The 18,113-nt window shown below is 38.4% G+C and overlaps 1 pseudogene; it reads right to left on the bottom strand.

Moving 5' to 3' along the window:
• Positions 1-13,472: 13,472 nt before the first annotated feature.
• LOC128311383 (olfactory receptor 13-like) lies at positions 13,473-14,357 on the bottom strand (annotated as a pseudogene).
• Positions 14,358-18,113: the final 3,756 nt, after the last annotated feature.

Raw genomic sequence — 18,113 nt, 5'->3', positions numbered from 1 at the left:
AATAAGGCCGCCACTGGGACTCCGTAGTTTTCACCTCAACTCCCCCGGTCTGCTCGCCTGCGCTCCATACCTGCTCTCTATGGCATCTCCACATCTGAGCCGTGTTGCTTGGAACCACAGATTTTTCAGGGTCCTTCCCTTCCCCCCCTCTGCTGGCTACACAAGGTGGTCCCAGCGTAAAAGTGGGGAGAAGCTGAAAACAGAGGTGAATGTCCGGGAGCTTCCTTCAAACGGCACACTCGTTCTGCTTCCTTCTAGGATCCCCTGAAGGATCCTGATGGTTTTAGGGAATTAGGGCATGCGGGGATTCACAAATCCAAATAATCCAAGTTTTCTTTTCTGGGGCCGTAATACTGGTGTTGTCTCAGTGGGTGTGCTCTGTGGCTGGTTTTGGTTCCTGATCATGTGTCCTGCTGGGGAGAGAGCAGAACTGGGGAAGCTCGTTGTCCCCTTCCCAGTGGAGTGGGCATGCACTGTATCTCGGCCAGCCCACCCCTCCAGGGAGCCCTTAGACGCTACGCAACTAGCTGGGGCCATAGTGAGAATAAAATGCCATTTCCAGAGTGATTCGCCACCTTTGCAGTCAGGAACAGGAGAGTGAGGGTTCTGCAACACCCAGCAGGCAACTCCCAGAAAGCACGATCCTGCCCAACCTTGAGGTACTTTTCCCTCCTGGGGTCCCTCTGGAGTCCAAACGTGGAGGAGCTAACCTGGCCACCTTATTCTTACTTGACTTAAATGTTCCCTCTTAGACATGGGGGATAGCATCCTACACTTCTGTGGACATGCCTGTCTGTTTCTGACAATCTTTTTTTAAGATGTTAGGATGAGTAAATACTCTTTATTAATGTTAAACAATATATTGGTTTGTGGTTGGGCTGCATTGGTTTCACATTCTATATTAAAAGTTTCAGGTGAAATAGTTAGATTGCACATTTCATAGACAAATTATATAAAGATGTTTTGGTGTTTCGAGTTTGTGGTTTAATTTGCTTCATTGGTGGAATAAATATCCACGTGATAGACATAATACTTAGAAAAGAGAGCACAAACAGTAAGGAGTAAAAATTTCTGTGTCATGCCATTGTAAACAGAACATATGGAGTAATCTTAGCCAAAGAAAATTACATGAGGGTAAATACAGAATGGTGGTTTATGTCAGTTGAAAATTAACATGTTTTTTATTATATAAAATATGCATTTACTTATTGTCAACACAGTACCATGTGCTTACTAAATCTATGTCATAAGCTAATCTTGAGACCTTAGCTTTAAGGACAGCAAAATTGTATTCAATAAATATGTGTAAAGTGTTAGATTATTCATAGCTTGAAGATAAGTTTGTGGCAGTGGGGATTGGAAAAGTGTAGAAAGGGGACCCCGTGTGTTAGGTGCTGGTGTGTGAGTGGGAGAAGGACGAGATAAGTCAATCATTTCTTTTTAAGGACTTTTGTGTTTAATGTGTATCTTTTTATTTATCACTGCTATTTCATCTGAAGCAGACACTTTTGTACGAGAAAATCTTCATCAAAGCTCAGCACCATCCTCCTGCTGTTACTATGGTGTTTCCACAGTGCCCAGCACATATGGGGGGCACTCATGATCTGATCAACTATTAGCCCTTTAACAGATGTCTCCCAATAGGCTATGATTTACATCAGAACGCCACCTAGTTCTTTAACGGTCCACATAGTTCTTATATCCAGAAAACTCACTATCCTATCAGCCTTACCCCGAGAAGACACGTCGGCAAAGTCCTTGGCTTGTAACTACATAAGCAAATAAAGATGAATCAGTTTTTCAGTCTTTCCTTACTACTTGCAGGTGTGAGTAGTCCTGACGCTTCCTCAGAGTCAAAGATTAACAATAGGTGGTGATTTTAGGAAATTCTGCCTTCCCGCCCGTGCCCACTACTTTTAGAGGAGAACTTGCCCAGCCATCATTCCCTTCAAGATTTACTGTTTAAAACATAGCTAACTTATGACCCAGCTGATAGACTACCTAGGAATGTATCCAAGGGATACAGGAGTGCTGATGCATAGGGGCACTTTTGCCCCAATAGTTTATAGCAGGGCTCCCCTTTCAACAATATGCCAAATTATGGAAAGTAACCCTAATGTCCATCAACTGATGTATAGATAAATGAGAGATGTGTTTATATATACAAAGGAATACGTACTGTGGCAATGAGAAAGAATGAAATCCTGACATTTGCAACAACGTGGATGGAACTGGAAGGTATTATGCTAAGTGAAAAATTAAGTCAGAGAAAGACAGATATCATATGTTTTCACTCATATGTGGAACTTGAGAAACTTAACAGAAGACCATGGGGGAAGGAAAGGGGAAAAAATAGTTTCAAACAGAGAGGGAGGCAAACCATAAGAGACTCTTAAATACAGAGAAAAAACTAAGGGTGATAGGGGGGGCATGGGGAGAGGGAAATGGGTGATGGGCATTGAGGAGGGCACTTGTTGGGATGAGCACTGGGTGTTGTATGTAAGCGATGAATCATGGGAATCTACCCCCAAAACCAAGAGCACACTGTATACACTGTATGTTAGCTAACTTGACAATAAATTATACACACACACACATACATAATAGTGTGTGTGTGTAAATATATATATATATATATATATAGATAAAACATAGTTTTCTATCAAGTTCTGATGATTATATAGTAGAAATTTATTTCCTTCTTGAGATATTTACTTTTAGAAGTTAGATTACACTTATTATTATTTTTTCCCAATTTTTTAACCAGACAATTTATCCTTTGAAATTCGAGAAATATGTAGCCTTATGTAAGTTAATGTACCGGTGTGGGGGTCGCAAGTGCCTGAAGTTACATTTGACCTGGAAACACATTACATTTTTTGAGCCACCTCATAACGCCCCGACCAGCCCATAAAAAATTTAATCTGTTTAGCATTTCATATTATTTTGTAAAACAAGATGCTGTCATATAGGTAATGAAACATGGTCATGAGCTATTGAGTCCATAAGGCCATTGAAGAAGCGCACAGACAGGCCCTGGGTTGGCTCCGAGTCGGTTGAGCGTCCAACTCTTTGGTTGTCACTCAGAGACTCAAGTAATACCATGGCTTTCATGGATTTGAATCCCCACATTGGGCTCTGCACTGACAGTGTGAGAGCCTGCTTGGGATTCATCTCTCTCCTTTCTCTCTGCCCCGTCCCTCACTTGTGCTGTTCTCCGTCTCTCTCTTTAAAAAAAAAAAAAAAAAAAATAAACTTTTTTTTTTTTAAAAAGACAGCACAATTGGCTCTGCCTCTCTCATAACCTTTGTGTCTAATGCCTTCCTTATGGGATCATGCTGCCTTTATTTTTTCCCACAGTCAGTCTCCCAGACAGTAGTCCCACAACAAGCAACTACACGTGGTTCGGCTGTCGACATCCCCTGCCCTGCTCCCTTGAGGTTGTATCAAAGCACCTTGACGTAGAGCTATTTTGAGGTTCCCAAACTCTCCAGTCATATATTTCCAGATATACTCTTGTTTACCAGTCTAGGATAAAATACATAGACTAAGTATTTTATCACTAATTGTTTTGAAGTGTCCCATTCTTCAGTAGACAAACTGATACATTGGTCAATAATTTGTTCCTATTAGCTACTTATAAAGTAATATTTTAACTCATGGTGTTGTGGTCAGCCACATGTTTGGTGATGTAAATATAGTTCTAATTTGTGGATTTCAGTTATAAATACAATTTTAGAAAAATGAAGGTTTTGAATTACAGCAAGATGAGTATATTTCCTCGTTCTATTCATTCTAGGTTATCGACCTTTAAATTTTTTCCCACTAATTTTTACTGGAGATCAAAATGACAGGGGCACCACGGGTGGCTTACTCGCTGAAGAGTCCAGCTCCTCAGGTCAGATCGAGATCTCACGGTGTTTTTATGAATTTGAGCCCCTAATCAGGTTCTCGTGCTTTCAGCATAGAGTCCGCTTCAGATTCTTCTGTCTCCCTTCCTCTTTCCTTCTGCCTTTTCCCTACTCCTCTCAAAAATAAATATTAAAAAAAATTGACATACAACACTATATAAGTTTAAAGTATAATATGCATAAGGATTTGACTTAAAAATAATTTGTGAAATGGTTACCACATTAATCTAGTTAACATTTTTCATCTCAGATACGCTATATATATATATTATAATATACACCTATATATATATATAGCGACCAATATATATATAATATATACACACAACACCAATATATATATGTTATATATAAAAACACCTGTATATATATAATGTGTATATATATACTTATATATAAAGTATCTGAGATGATAAATTTAACTAGACTTTACTGTTGTAAGCCATTTCACAATATTTTTAAGTCCCAATCCTTATGCCTATATACTTTAAAACTTTAATAGTTGTTGTATGTCAATTTTTTTATATATATTTTTTGAGAGGAGTTAGGGGAAAGGCAGAGAAAGAGGAAGGGAGACAGAAGATCTGAAGCGGCACTATGCGACATGCAGAGAACCTGCTAGGTGCTCAAATTCATAAACCGTGATGATCACGATCTGACCTGAATCTGGACGTCTCAGCAAGTAAGCCACCCGGGTGCCCCTGTCAATTTTTTCGTCAGTAAAATTAGGGGAAAAAATTTAAGGAGTCATAACCTAGAATGAATAGGAGAAGTAGGAATAGACTCATCTTGCTGTTAATTCAATCCTTCATATTTCTAACAAGTAATTGATAACTGTAATCCAAAACTTCAGAAACTACTATTTTACGTCACAAACAGTGCTGACCACAACACCACTGAGTTATACATATACTTTATAAGTAGCTAATAAGGAACAAATATTGACCAATGTGTAATTCAGTTGTTGTCTACTGAAAATGTACACATCAACAAATTTAGTGATAAAATACTTAGTCTATGTATTTTATCTAGACTTGGTTAAATAAGAGAATATCTGGAAATATATGACTTGGAGATTTTGGGAACCTCAAAAGTCTAGTCAAGGGTGCTTGATACAACCTCAGGGAGGCAGGGCAGGAGGATTGTGACAGCGAATCCCACGTGTAAGTTTGTTTTGTTTGAGGGCTACCTGTCTGGAGACAGACTGTGGACAAAATAAATGCGATGATCCAAACGAGCATAGACACAAAGTCTATGAGAGAGGCAGAACTTGTGCGTCTTTAAAGTTTTTTTTTTTTTTTTTTTTTTTTTAATGAGAGAGACGGAGACAGTCACAAGTGAGGGAGGGCAGAGAGAAGAGAGAGAGAGAATCCCAAAGGGCTCCACACTGTCAGTGCAGAGCCCAATGTGGGGGAGTCCAAACCATGAAGCCATGAATTCTTGAGCTGAGTTGAAACCAAGAGTTGGACGCTCAACTGACTGAGCCACCCAGGGCCCCTGTCTGTGCATCATTCAATGGCATTCAGGGACAATAAGCCTGACCATGTACATACCTATAGACATGCATTAGTTTTACAAAATCAACTGAAATGCAAACAGATTAAATTTCTTATGGGCGGTGGGGTATGAGGGTGGGCTCAAAACGTAATGTGTTCCAGGTCCCAAATGTAACCTTTACAGGCATAGCGAGGTACATTAACTTACATAGGTACAATTTTCAGAATTTCATAAAGGATAAATTGTCCTGGTTAATGGAAAAATCAGGTAAATCAAACTTCTAGCAGTAAATATCTAAGAAGGATATAGTAATTTCATTATATATCTCCATCAGAACTGATAGAACCTATGTTTTATTATATATATATATAAATGTATATATATTGAACACACACACATATATATGTATGTGTGTGTGTGTATATAATTTATTGTCAAATTAGCTAACATACAGTGTATACAGTGTGCTCTTGGTTTTGGGAGTAGATTCCCATGATTCATCGCTTACATACAACACCCAGTGCTCATCCCAACAAGTGCCCTCCTCAATGCCCATCACCCATTTCCCCTATCCCTGCCCCCCCTATCAACCCTCAGTTTGTTCTCTGTATTTAAGAGTCTCTTATGGTTTGCCTCCCTCTCTGTTTGAAACTATTTTTTCCCCTTTCTCTTCCCCCATGGTCTTCTGTTAAGTTTTTCAAGTTCCACATATGAGTGAAACATATGATTTCTTTCTCTGACTTATTTTACTTAGCATAATACCTTCCAGGTCCATCCACTTGTTGCAAATGTCAGGATTTCATTCTTTCTCATCCAAGTAGATATTCCATTGTATATATAGAACCACATCTTCTTTATCTATTCATCAGTTGATGGACATTTGGGTTCTTTCCATAATTTGGCTATTGTTGAAAGGCCGCTATAAACATTGGGGTACAAGTGCCCCTCTTGCATGCTGCACTCTAGCATCCTTGTATAAATTCCTAGTAGCTCTATCGCTGGTCATAAGTTAGCTATGTTTTAAAACAGTAATCTTGAAGAAAATTTGAATTGACTTTCAAGTTCTCGCTCTAAAAGTAGGGGCACGGGGGAATGGCAGAATTCCTAAAATTCAACCACCTGATTTGTTAATCTTTGACTCAGAGGAAGCGTAGGACTACTCACCTGCAAGTAGTAATGAAAGACTGAATACTGATTCACTTATTTGCTTATGTAGGTTACAAGCCAAGACTTTGCCGAGTGTTCTTCTGGGTAAGGGCTGATAGGATAAGTGAGTTTTCTGGATATAAAAATCTATTGTGGGACCGAGTACAAGAACTAGGTGTCATTTTCTGTGTAATCATAGCCTATTGGAGAATCTGTTAAAGGCTAATATTGATCATACACATGAGTGCCTCCCCCTATGGCTGGGCACTGTGGTAACACATAGTAAAAGCAGAGAGGAGTGCTGACTTGTGAAGATTTTCTCGTACAAAAGTGCTTCAGAAGAAAGCAGTGATAAATATAAAGATACACATTAAACACAAAAGTCCTATAACAAAGAAATGAATGACTATCTCGTCCTTCTCCACCTCACACACCAGCACCTAACACCGTGGTCCCCTTTGCTATACTTTTTCATGCCCCACTGCACAAACTTATCTTCCAATCATATGAAGAAATCTAACACTTACACATATTTATTGATACCTTCTTAGCTGTCCTTAATGCCGAACATAAGATAAGCATATGACATAGATTTAGAAACGCAGCTGTACCTAGTGTTGACAATAATGTAAATGCATATTTTATATAATAACCAACATGTTAATTTCCTGACATAAACCATTCTGTAATTATACCCTCCTGTAATTTACTTGGCTAATATTATTCATATGTTCTGTTTCAATTGCATGACACAGAAATTTCTTACTCCTTTCGTTAGTGCTCTCTTTTTCTAAGTACAATGTCTAATCACGTGGATATTTCCTCCACCAATGAACAAATTAACCAAACACGACACCCAAAACATCTTTATTTATTTGTCTATAAAATTGTGCCATCTATTATTTCCCCTGAAAACTATTCATATAAGAATGTGAACAATGAGCATATATGTTTAACATGTAATAAAGAGTATTTACTTCTCTTAACATTTAAAATATAGATTGTCAGAAACAGACGGATAGTCCACAAGAAGTGTAGATGCTACCGCCATGTCTAAGAGGAATTAATGTATAAAGTAAAATAATGTGGCCTGGTTATCTCCCACGTTTGGACTCAGGGACCCCAGGAGGGAAAATTACCTCACGGTGTGGGCAGGGATCGTGCTTTCTGAGTGCCTGTGGGGAGCTGCAGAACTCCTCACTCCTGTTCCGTGACTGCTAAAGAGGCGAATCCACAGAAAAGGACACTTTTATTCTCCATGGCCCCAGCCTAGTTGGTAGCGTCTAAGGCTCCCTGGAGTGGTTGGGCCGGCGAGATACAGTGCATCCCACTCCACTGGGGAAGGACAAAGACAGTTCCCCAGTTTCTGCTCTCATCCCCAGCAGTACACATGATCAGGAACCACAACCAGCACATGAGCCACACCTCTGAGACAACACCAGTCATTACGGCCCCAGAAACCTTGGCAATTATATGGATTTTCGAGAATCCGCAGCACTGCCCTAATTCCCAAAACCATCAGGTCCCTTCAGGGAACCTCAGAAGTAAGCAGAACGAGTGTGACATGAAGAAGCTCCCGGCATTCACCTCTGTATTTAAGCTTCTCCCCACTTTACTCTGGGCCACCTTGTGTAGCAGCAGAGGGGGGAAGGAAGGACTCTGAAAAATCAGCTGGTTTCCAAATCACAGCTCAAGATGTGGAGATGCATAGAGGTAGCAGGTTAGGGAGGCAGGGAGCAGACCGGGGAGTCTGAGAGAATTACGGAGTCCCAGTGGCTTATTTAAACATGACTGAGGGAGGGTTTTCTATAACACAAAACCACTCAAATAGGGTCATGCCTTGGCTAATAGTCTCTAATCTTGATTCTGATGTGAGGAGATTTCTAGTGGGTCGCAGTCCCCCTCAGGCCAGGGGGAGAGAACCCTCTGGAAGGCCAATCTCCCCTTGAAGCTTCCTACCATCTTCTGGGGTTGGGAGAGAATTCCTACCTGTGATGATGTCATGTTTTAATTGCATCCTATTTTTTCCTATACTGGAATGTGAGGGACTCAAAATGTTATCTGAAAATCTCTTATCGAATCAAGCATGAGATTCAGAAACTAATTAGTTCAATACAGTGTGATGTCTGCTTCCTGTGTTATCCCATAACTTATGGAAAACTGGTTACAATTATCAAGTTTTCTTTCTTTTATGATTTCAGGTTGACTTGTAGAAAAATGTGGATAACTGGAAACTGTGTTTTAAAAGAAAAAAAATAGCGTCACACTGAAATTGTGAAAAAAAAGGATTTCTCATTCATCACTGTATGACTATCATTATAAAAAGTAGGAACTTTGAACGAAGACAATAAGGAAATTAAATATAAATTTTTATGATACCAAACAAACTTTAACTTTTGGGAAATGCATCACTCAAGAGTACATGTTCTCTAGTACATATCAAGTAACATTGTTTTTAAGCTTATGGACAACTCGAAAATTGGTCAGAGTAGGGTCCTCTGCTGGCCCAGACCATAGAACATGCAACTCTTGATCTCGGGATCATGAGTTCAAGCCCCATGTTGGATGTAGAGCTTACTTTAAACAAAAAGTGCAGGGGTGCCTGGGTTGCTCATTGGTTTAAGCATCCAACTCTTGATTTCAGCTCAGGTCACAATCTCACCATTCATGACTTTTCAAGCCCCAAGTACTGTTGGACAACACAGCCTGTATTGGGGATTGGGATTCTCTGTCTTCCCTTTAATCTCAGTCTCTCCCTGCTCACATTTGCAAATGATCATCCTCTGTCTCAAAAATAAACAAATATTAAAAAAAATGAAAATAAGAAATTTTAACAGGTGGTCAGAGTAAAAACATAAACATATTAAAACATAAATGTTTACTAAGGTAAAATAACACATAGTCAGAAATTAACTCTTACTTGCAAAAAATATATTAATATTTTTTAAAAGAAATTATGTTTCATTTTTACTTATCTGTTTAGCATCAGACATTTTCCTAACCATCAATCTTATGGTTATCTCAAGGTCCACCCAGAATTTTGGACATCATGTTCATTTGGCAGAATGAATAAAAATCCAATACTTTGATACTTTAAACACTTCCCAAAGATAAATTGTTCTCAATAATTGGTTTGAAAAATGTTGGCTTTTAATGTTAACTTATTTATATATAAGATATGAGTGTGGTGCATGCAAGCATGTGGAAGGCAGAGTGAGAGAGAGAGAAAGGGGGAATCCTTAAGCAGGGACACTGGGCTCGAACTCATGAACTGTGAGATCACATGCCCTGAAGCCAAAACCAAGAGTAGGACACTTAATTGACTGAGCCAATCTCAAAATGTTTTGCTTTTTAATTGATGAACTAAGTGATCTGAGTCAGGGAGGAACATATTCTCAGAAAGTCAGTAACATATTATAATTAAATGGAAAAATAACAATTGCTATATCAATAGTTTCTCTTGGAATCTTGAAAACTGTGGGAAAATAAAGAGGCAGAATTTGTTAGTTTCATTGGAGCACAGCCCAAGGTATAGATGACTTCAGTTGTAGACATCTAGTTCATAAAGAGAATAAATTGTGATCTATTGGGAGGAATTTTCTATAGTTTTATTGAAGAAGTTACCTTTTCAGCATTGATTCAAATCCATCTGTTGTGCTGATTCTAGCTCTTTGAGCCAATTATGTACTGTTTATTCAGTTTCTTGATTGTTTGAAAAGAGAACTGGGTTATTTTGGATAAAGGGAATAGGTACTCCTTTCCTGGAAAGGAACATCCTTCACTATAAAGTTTAAACATAGTCCATCTGGGTTAATCATTAATTATCTTGTGAGTTTTGTGAGAGCCATTAAGTTCTGACAATTCTGATCAATTCCAGATTAACTGACAGAATACTAGTTTTCCAGACCTTCCAAACTGATGACCAGGACTTAGGCCCCCAAAGATTTTTTTCAAGAGAAGTTGAATTGAGTTTTCTTTTTTTTCCTTTTTTCTTGGGATCACATTGAGCCACTGATGACTGTTCCATGGTTGTTCCGTAGTTCCCATAAACTCCCAATTGAAGAAGCCTCACACAAGATAAACCCTGAGGCTAAAAATGTGGTTCCTATAGCCTGGATCATCAGGATTTCCATAGAAAAAGGTTAACACAATGAAGAATAAGTATCTTATTATTAAGGACTAAACATTAACCCCATAAGCAAGAACATTTGAAGTGATAGTTGTTCAATCATAAATAAAACACTTGAAGTACTAGAGTAGTTTCTTTAAATCCCCATATTCCTAACTGTTCCAGTAGAGTTTAACTCCACTAAAGCTTGATAGAATTTATTTCTTCAATTTACTTCAGGTGTAATTTACAATCAAAACGTTCCTATACTTGTCTTAAAAGACTTTACTTATCTCAAGTTCAATGGCTATTTCAAGCACCTGAGCCTTAACCTATATCAGCCAAAATACAATTTAAAAATTACAATTTGTAAAAGTATTAATTTACTGAATACACCTTAAAAAACTGTTATTTTCCTTCTATCAGTTAGAAAAAGAACATAAAATGTGTAAAATGTAAAAGTAATAAAAGCATGCAAAATTTTGCCTATGTATTTAGCCACCATAGAATTTATGCGTTTTGTTTTTGTTTTGTTTTGTTTTGTTTTTTTACATTCATGAGGAGGAAATCTTTGCAACTGCTGTAAACCTCACTTAACCCCTTTTTATATTGATATTACAGTAATCACATGGCATTCCATTAGAGAATGAGGAAATTCCTGTTTGTAAGGCTATCATGTTGAAATTTATTCAAGAATAGCCAGTAATAATAAAATCATTGCACTTTCCTATTTGTTTACTTTTTAATCATCAAAGGATCAACTAGCCTCTTTGGACATTCTATCTTTGTGATTCATAACCTTTTATCCATCCTTCATGAGTGTATCCTTTCCTATAAACATTCTCTTACAGAACATCTCCCATATCTCAATTTTCTAAAACAACCAAAGGAGAAATCTATGTTAAATGCTTCTACATTGTGTAAGTAGTGGCTTTTGTTGCAAATCCACCTAGATATCGTATGAAACTTTGGTATTTATCTTTTAAATTTGTTTTATTTTTTTAAGTTTATTTTATTTTGGAGAGAGAGAGAGAGAGAGCACGCACAAGTAGGGGAGGGGCAAGAGAGGGAGAGACTCTCAAGCAGGCTCCACACTGTCAGTGCAGAGCCTGACATGGGGCTCAAACCCACAAACCACGAGATCAGGACCTGAGCCGAAATCAAGAGTCAGACGCTCAACTCACTGAGCCACACAGGCACCCTGGTTTTATCTTAAAATCAAGGATAGAAAAAATAGACCTTAGTAATTCTGGGTAAGCCGTGAATGCATAGTATTTTTTTATCTCAGATTATAGAAGATTGTGAAATTGAATGAGTCATTCCATGAATGTATCTGTAACTGCTGACCCAAGATGATGCAGAGTGTTGGATTCATTACCGTCCCAGATGATTCCGATCACTGAAAAGGAGAAACATTTTATCCTCACTTTCTTTACCCAAAGGAAAGCACACATTCTCAACAGCTCATCTAGGAATTGCACTTAGGTCCTCTATTAGATGGCTCACCTTTCAAGGAAAAAAATCTTTTTGCTCAAGAAGGTGTGTTATAGTAAATATTCGACAATGAGTCATCCAGATCAATATTATTTCCTGTCCTGGAAACCGCTAATAAGATGTTTACAAAAAATTGTTTATGTGATCACAATAAGATTGGAAAATATTTGGCTAAAAACTGGAATAAAAATCTTCTTACTGCAGATATTCTTACAGTTTTCCACAATGGATAATAGTGAATTTGTGAGCTCTAAAGAAATGCATCTAATACGCAATAATTTCAAACTTACTTGACCATAGAGTTTTATGTAAAAGCTCTCTTGATGAGCTGGTGTTTTGAAAAAAGACTTTGAGAGGCATGAGGCTAGACCATAGCTTGAGAAAGATGTGATAAAGAGTATTGTTTCTAGAACCTGCTGCTTCCAAATCTGGCTGCATGAACAGCGTTGCAATTACAATTAGCTATGATGATGTATTTTAAGTTTATTTATTTTTGAGAGAGAGAGAGAGTGAGAGAAAGCAGGGGAGGGGCAGAGAGAGAGGGAGAGAGAGAATCCCAAGCAGGCTCTACATTGTCAGTGCAGAGCCTGACATGGGCTCAATTCACGAACCGTGAGATCATGACCTGAGGCTGAAAATCAAGAGTCAGATGCTTAACAACTGAGCCACCCAGGTGTCCTCGACAATATATCAAGATATAGATCTCTAAGACATATCCCTCATCCTCTGAATCAGTGATCTAAGTGTGCCTCAGAAGACTGACTGTATTTTTTAATAAGGGTCTCAGATAAATCTCATGCTACAGTTTTGGAAACGCTTGAGATAATATCTTCCTAGGTCACTATCAACTGACTCCATAATATTTTCATAGGCTCTCTTCATTCCTGGGACTCATTTTTTTTAAATATGTATATATATATATACATATGTTAATATGTATTATATATATACATGAGTATATATATTGGTACATATACATAGTGGCATATATAATTCTATGTAATATCTGTAAATATACATATGCATATATTATTTTTTAAATAAATAAATATATACATATACACACACACACACACACATACATATATACGATAGATGGAGAGGAGCAAGCCAGGAAGGGCAGGAGACAGAGGGTAGAGAAATCCCAAGCAGGCTCTGTGCTGTCCAGCACAACATGGGGCAGAACTCATGACGTGAGTTCATGACCTGAGCTGAAACCAAGATTCAGATGCTTAACTGAACTGAGCCACCCAGGTTGTGCCCCCAGCACTCTCTTTAAAGGCATTCTTCACTTCTGATTTCCTAAGACTATAGATTCAGGGGTTTGAGCATGGTAATGAAAAGCTGATGAAACCGCAGGGGAGGAGATATTTCTTCTGGCTCCTTGGGGTTCCCATGTCTGGGACCCAACATACTTTATAAATGGCCGAGGCCATAAAAAGTCCAACCACACAGAGATTGGGATGAGCAGGTAGAGAAGGCTTTTCTTTGACCTTCCCCAGACTGGATCCTGAGGAATGGCACAGAGTGATGCACAATATGAGACTTACAATCGAGGAAAGGGTCCCACTAGACGGAAATTGCTCAGCCAATACCACAATCTCATTGATGTGTGTATCTGCAACAGACAAGTTGAAAGATCCATGATTTCACAGAGAAAAAAGTTGATTGATTTTCTGGGATCTACTGAAGGGTAAGGGTAAAGTAACATGTGAGTATGAATCAAAGACAGAAGACTCCAAAGGTTCCAGGAAGTCACCACCACATGATTCAGACTCGTCCAGACTCATGATGACAGGAATAACGGAGAGGGTGGCAGATTGCCACATACCGATCATAGGACCATCACTACCAGGAGAAGACATTCTGTGACAGCATAAATCAAAAAGAGAAAGGTCTGTGTCCATGCAGCCAGCAAAGGAGATGGGTTGTTCTGGCTTCAGGAGGTTTACCAGAATCTGTGGCACGTGTTGCAGGCATAGGCTATGTCAACGATGGCCAGGTGGGAGAGGAAGAAGTACATGGGGGTGTGCAGTCTGGAGTCCAGCCAGATGAGTCCCAGGATGAGCCCATTCCCCAGCAGGGTTAACGAGGCGTAGAACAGGGAGAAGATACCAAAGAGAAGCAGTCTGAAGTCCTCAGAGCAAGGGAAATCCCAATAGGAGTAAACTCTGTGATAGAGGTCCAATATTGGCTCCCATATCCCGAATGATGGAAAGAGATTAATGTATAGATGACTTAATAGAAAAATTTTCAATTTTTTTCCAAAAAAAATTTATTGTTTGAAACCTTTTTTTTTATGGACATGAAAGTTCTAGTTCAGACACACTTTCATGTACTGATTTTTATTGTATTTAATGAATGTTTAAAGACTTTAGTAGCCCTGAAATAAATTTTAAAAATAGATACACACACACACACACGTGTTCCTTTGTCGTTAAGGTTATTAGCAGAGTCTAAATTTTCTCAAATAAAGTACATTGTCACCTTCCATTAGTACACAGGTTTTTTGTTTCATTCAGTGAGCTACCCCTTATTCTACAAAAAAATTCTGGCTTTTCTTTGCCAAAGTCCTTAAACAGCAAGTATGTCTAATCTTGAGTTGGAAGGGCTCATTAAGAATAACAATATACATAGGGTTAGATCTAAACCATCTGGCCAGATTCACCATTTTAGCCATTAACCTCCTCTCCTGCCTTGTCGTAAACACACTTTTGGGGGGGCAGAGGAGAAAGAGAGATGAGACTCTTAAGCAGGCTCCCCACCCCAAGAGCAGAGCCAACTTGGGCTCGATCCACAACCATGATATCTAAGACCTGACTGTAAATCAAGAGTCAGTATGCTTAACCGACTGAAGCCATCCAGGTCCCATAAATCACATTTCCACTCCTACATCTACTGTCACCTCTATAGCTAGTATCTCACAACTCTCTTCTTGATCTAGTGCAAATACTTATATTCAGCCTAAAATACCACTTTTCTTACTTAGTTGTTTTCCACAATATTTAATGAACGTATATGTGAATGACTGAATAGCTTTATACTATCATTTTATAAATATAAGTAACAGAATCAAAACTATGTCACCTTTCAACTCAAGTGGCCAAACACTCTAGATAATACCAATTATTAGACACTTGTTCTCTGCAGAGACTGACAGATAACTCCTAGACTTCCTGTAAAGGAAACTGCAGAAGGGGTCTCTGAAGTCCTCGAGAGATTTGAACTAAATCTCTTTCTCTATGACTTCACAATTAAAGTGAAGAGTACATTTTTTTTCAACCATGTGACACATGTAGCCGGTGGCCAACTATTGAACCAGGAAGAGCATTTCCCTGAAATCTTGGACTATGAAGTCAGAACTGTGAGAAATAAAATTACTGTTATTTATAAGCTAAAAATAAAAAATAAAATTGTATCTAAAAACATGACATACCCTTCTCGCTAAACTTTATTCCCCACTTTTACGTTAAGACGTCATGTCTTGGAAGGCCATCAGATGAACCATAAACCTAATTTAAATGGCTAAAAAACTATAAACTTACTTAAAACTGACCCTCATGTGCACAAACTCTCTTATACCACTCCAATACGAAGTGTCATGTCCAGGATGATAAAATAATTTCAAGTTATTTACTGGATTCCTGTAATGCACCTGCCATTGTCTTTGGGTAGAGGTATCATGATAGGAAATCAGGCTTATCACACTACGCACATAATAAATAGATAAGCATTTGTCACACTATTCAATAACCCTGGATAGTCTTCTTATATAGTTTAGATATTTGACTTCCCGGTATGAGTGACACATTAAAACTAGTTTTTTAAATAGAGAAGTGCTGGATTTTTGTTTAAAATTAAATCTTTACCAAAAGTCACTGTACATACTTCCTCCTTAATCTCAGAAAGGCTACCAGTCAAAAGCACATTAGTACTTTTGATTGTATTAACATAATGATATATTAAAATATATTTTACACGTGGAAAATCCTATTAATTTAAACTATCAGTGAGCAAAATTTGAGACTTAATGATCATGTACTTTTTGCATGATATTTAACTTGTGATAGCAAAAGCTAACAGGCAATGAAAATGATGCATAATAAATATATTTGGCCAGAACGTACGAAAGCAATTAGGAAACCTGCATGTCCTAGAATGACTGTTGTATATAAGATCCCAATCATCTCACGCAGAAAAGGCAAACAACTCTAGGGTGGCTGAATTTACTGATGGTACTAGAAGCCTTGTTGCCAACTGGGAACGCCAAGGAAGGATTTTGGCTCTTCAAGTTGCCCTTTAAGAAAGGCTTTATGTAATTATCATCTCTACCAGGTGCACCTTCCCATATGCCTTGTGAGACTCTGAGAGTGGGATACGAGACAAGGTCTCGTCCTGTACCAGCATCTCCCTACAGACACATGAAGAACCGAGACCAATGTTATCCTCCTGAGAAGGTGGAGAGGAATGGCAGTCCCTGTCTCTTTCTGTCTTTCAAGAAGCAGAGAAGACAGTGAAAATCTTTAGAAGTTAAGAATATAAACAAGTAGTACCTTTCTAGCTAAAAGAATACACACTAATATCAAGTCGTACTCTGCACACATGAACGTTTACAGCTACCCAAATACATGAATTGTTTTATAGTTTGCATGAATTTTTATGTTGTGGGTTCCACGTCCTAAACATTTCAGGGAGGCCCTTGAGATGTCAATGATCCTCATGCCTGTTTATCCTTGGTATTGAAATAGAAACATTGAACATTAACTTCTACAGCCTTTATTTCTTTCAGGGTGGTCTAGTCTCCAACCATCCCTAAAGGTAGTAGAAATGAACCTGAAGTCAAATGTCTTAATCATGACATCATTTTATATAGCAGCTGCATCCTTGATCATAGAATCTAGAGTGTGTGGGCATCTAAGCTGAAATCCTATGGTAGCCATGCCCTGCTACTTGTTGATCTGCCTGGAGGTGCTGAGAAAAGTTCATTTTAGTGAACACTTTTCCTGTCTGATACACCTTGTCCTGTCCCTTTCTGGGAAAGAGTTCTGTAAAATTGGAGACCAATTCCTATCCTCTCTACTCTTATGGATGCAGCTAAATTATAGTAATCTACCTACCATGTAGGCTTAATACCTATCACAGTATATTCCTTCAGATGTTATCTGACAATGCATGTGCCCCAAATCTTTAGTGTCAGTCACAATTTGTCTATCAGTCTACATTTCTGAGTATACGATATGAAGCTGGAGTCAGTGAATCCTGGACATCGCTGTGAAGCAGGTCTAATGGACAAGTGATATTCTTTTGGTGCAAGCATATCGAAAGTCCAGATTTTCTAATAGCCCTCCAATCGAGGTACTGACTAAGTACTACAGCAGAAAGGGAATTCATGAGTTTGTATGTCCATCTGACAATCATGATACAATCATGCTCCATAATGGAAGAAGGAATTAGCGTGCTCATAAACTGATTTACAGGTCTCTGTTAATGGGAAGGCACCATGTTGAGGGCCCACATTGGTCACTGATGCTGATGGAACATGCATCAGCTCGAGGAGATGCAGCAGAGTAGAGCCTCCTTGGTGTGGGGCAGACCTATGCTGTGGATTCACGCAATGCTTCCTTCTCTCATTGCCATGGGCTACTGCAGTTTGTGTGGCTCGTCAGTGCAATTCACTGGGGTGCCAAAAACAAAGTTGTGCTAAATTCTGATAGAATCATCTTGTACCTTGTTGTTGAATGTTGTGAGGCTTTTAAAAAGCAACAGGTGCATCTTCTAAGTTTATCTACCAACAACCCAGAAGCTATATTCAAGCCATAATCTGTCAGAACTGCATCCTGGACAGTCCTTCGTAAAAGAAGGAGAAAAAAAAAGAAAAAATAAAATATGGATGACAAAAGAAGAGAAAACGAAAGAAATGGAGATAAAAAATAAAATAAAGAGAAGAGAGATATTAA

The sequence above is a fragment of the Acinonyx jubatus genome, chromosome A3 (genome assembly GCF_027475565.1).
Source record: "Acinonyx jubatus isolate Ajub_Pintada_27869175 chromosome A3, VMU_Ajub_asm_v1.0, whole genome shotgun sequence".
Lineage (NCBI taxonomy): Eukaryota > Metazoa > Chordata > Mammalia > Carnivora > Felidae > Acinonyx > Acinonyx jubatus.
Note: the sequence above shows the minus strand (reverse complement) of the source record. Positions and strands in the feature narration are given on the sequence as shown.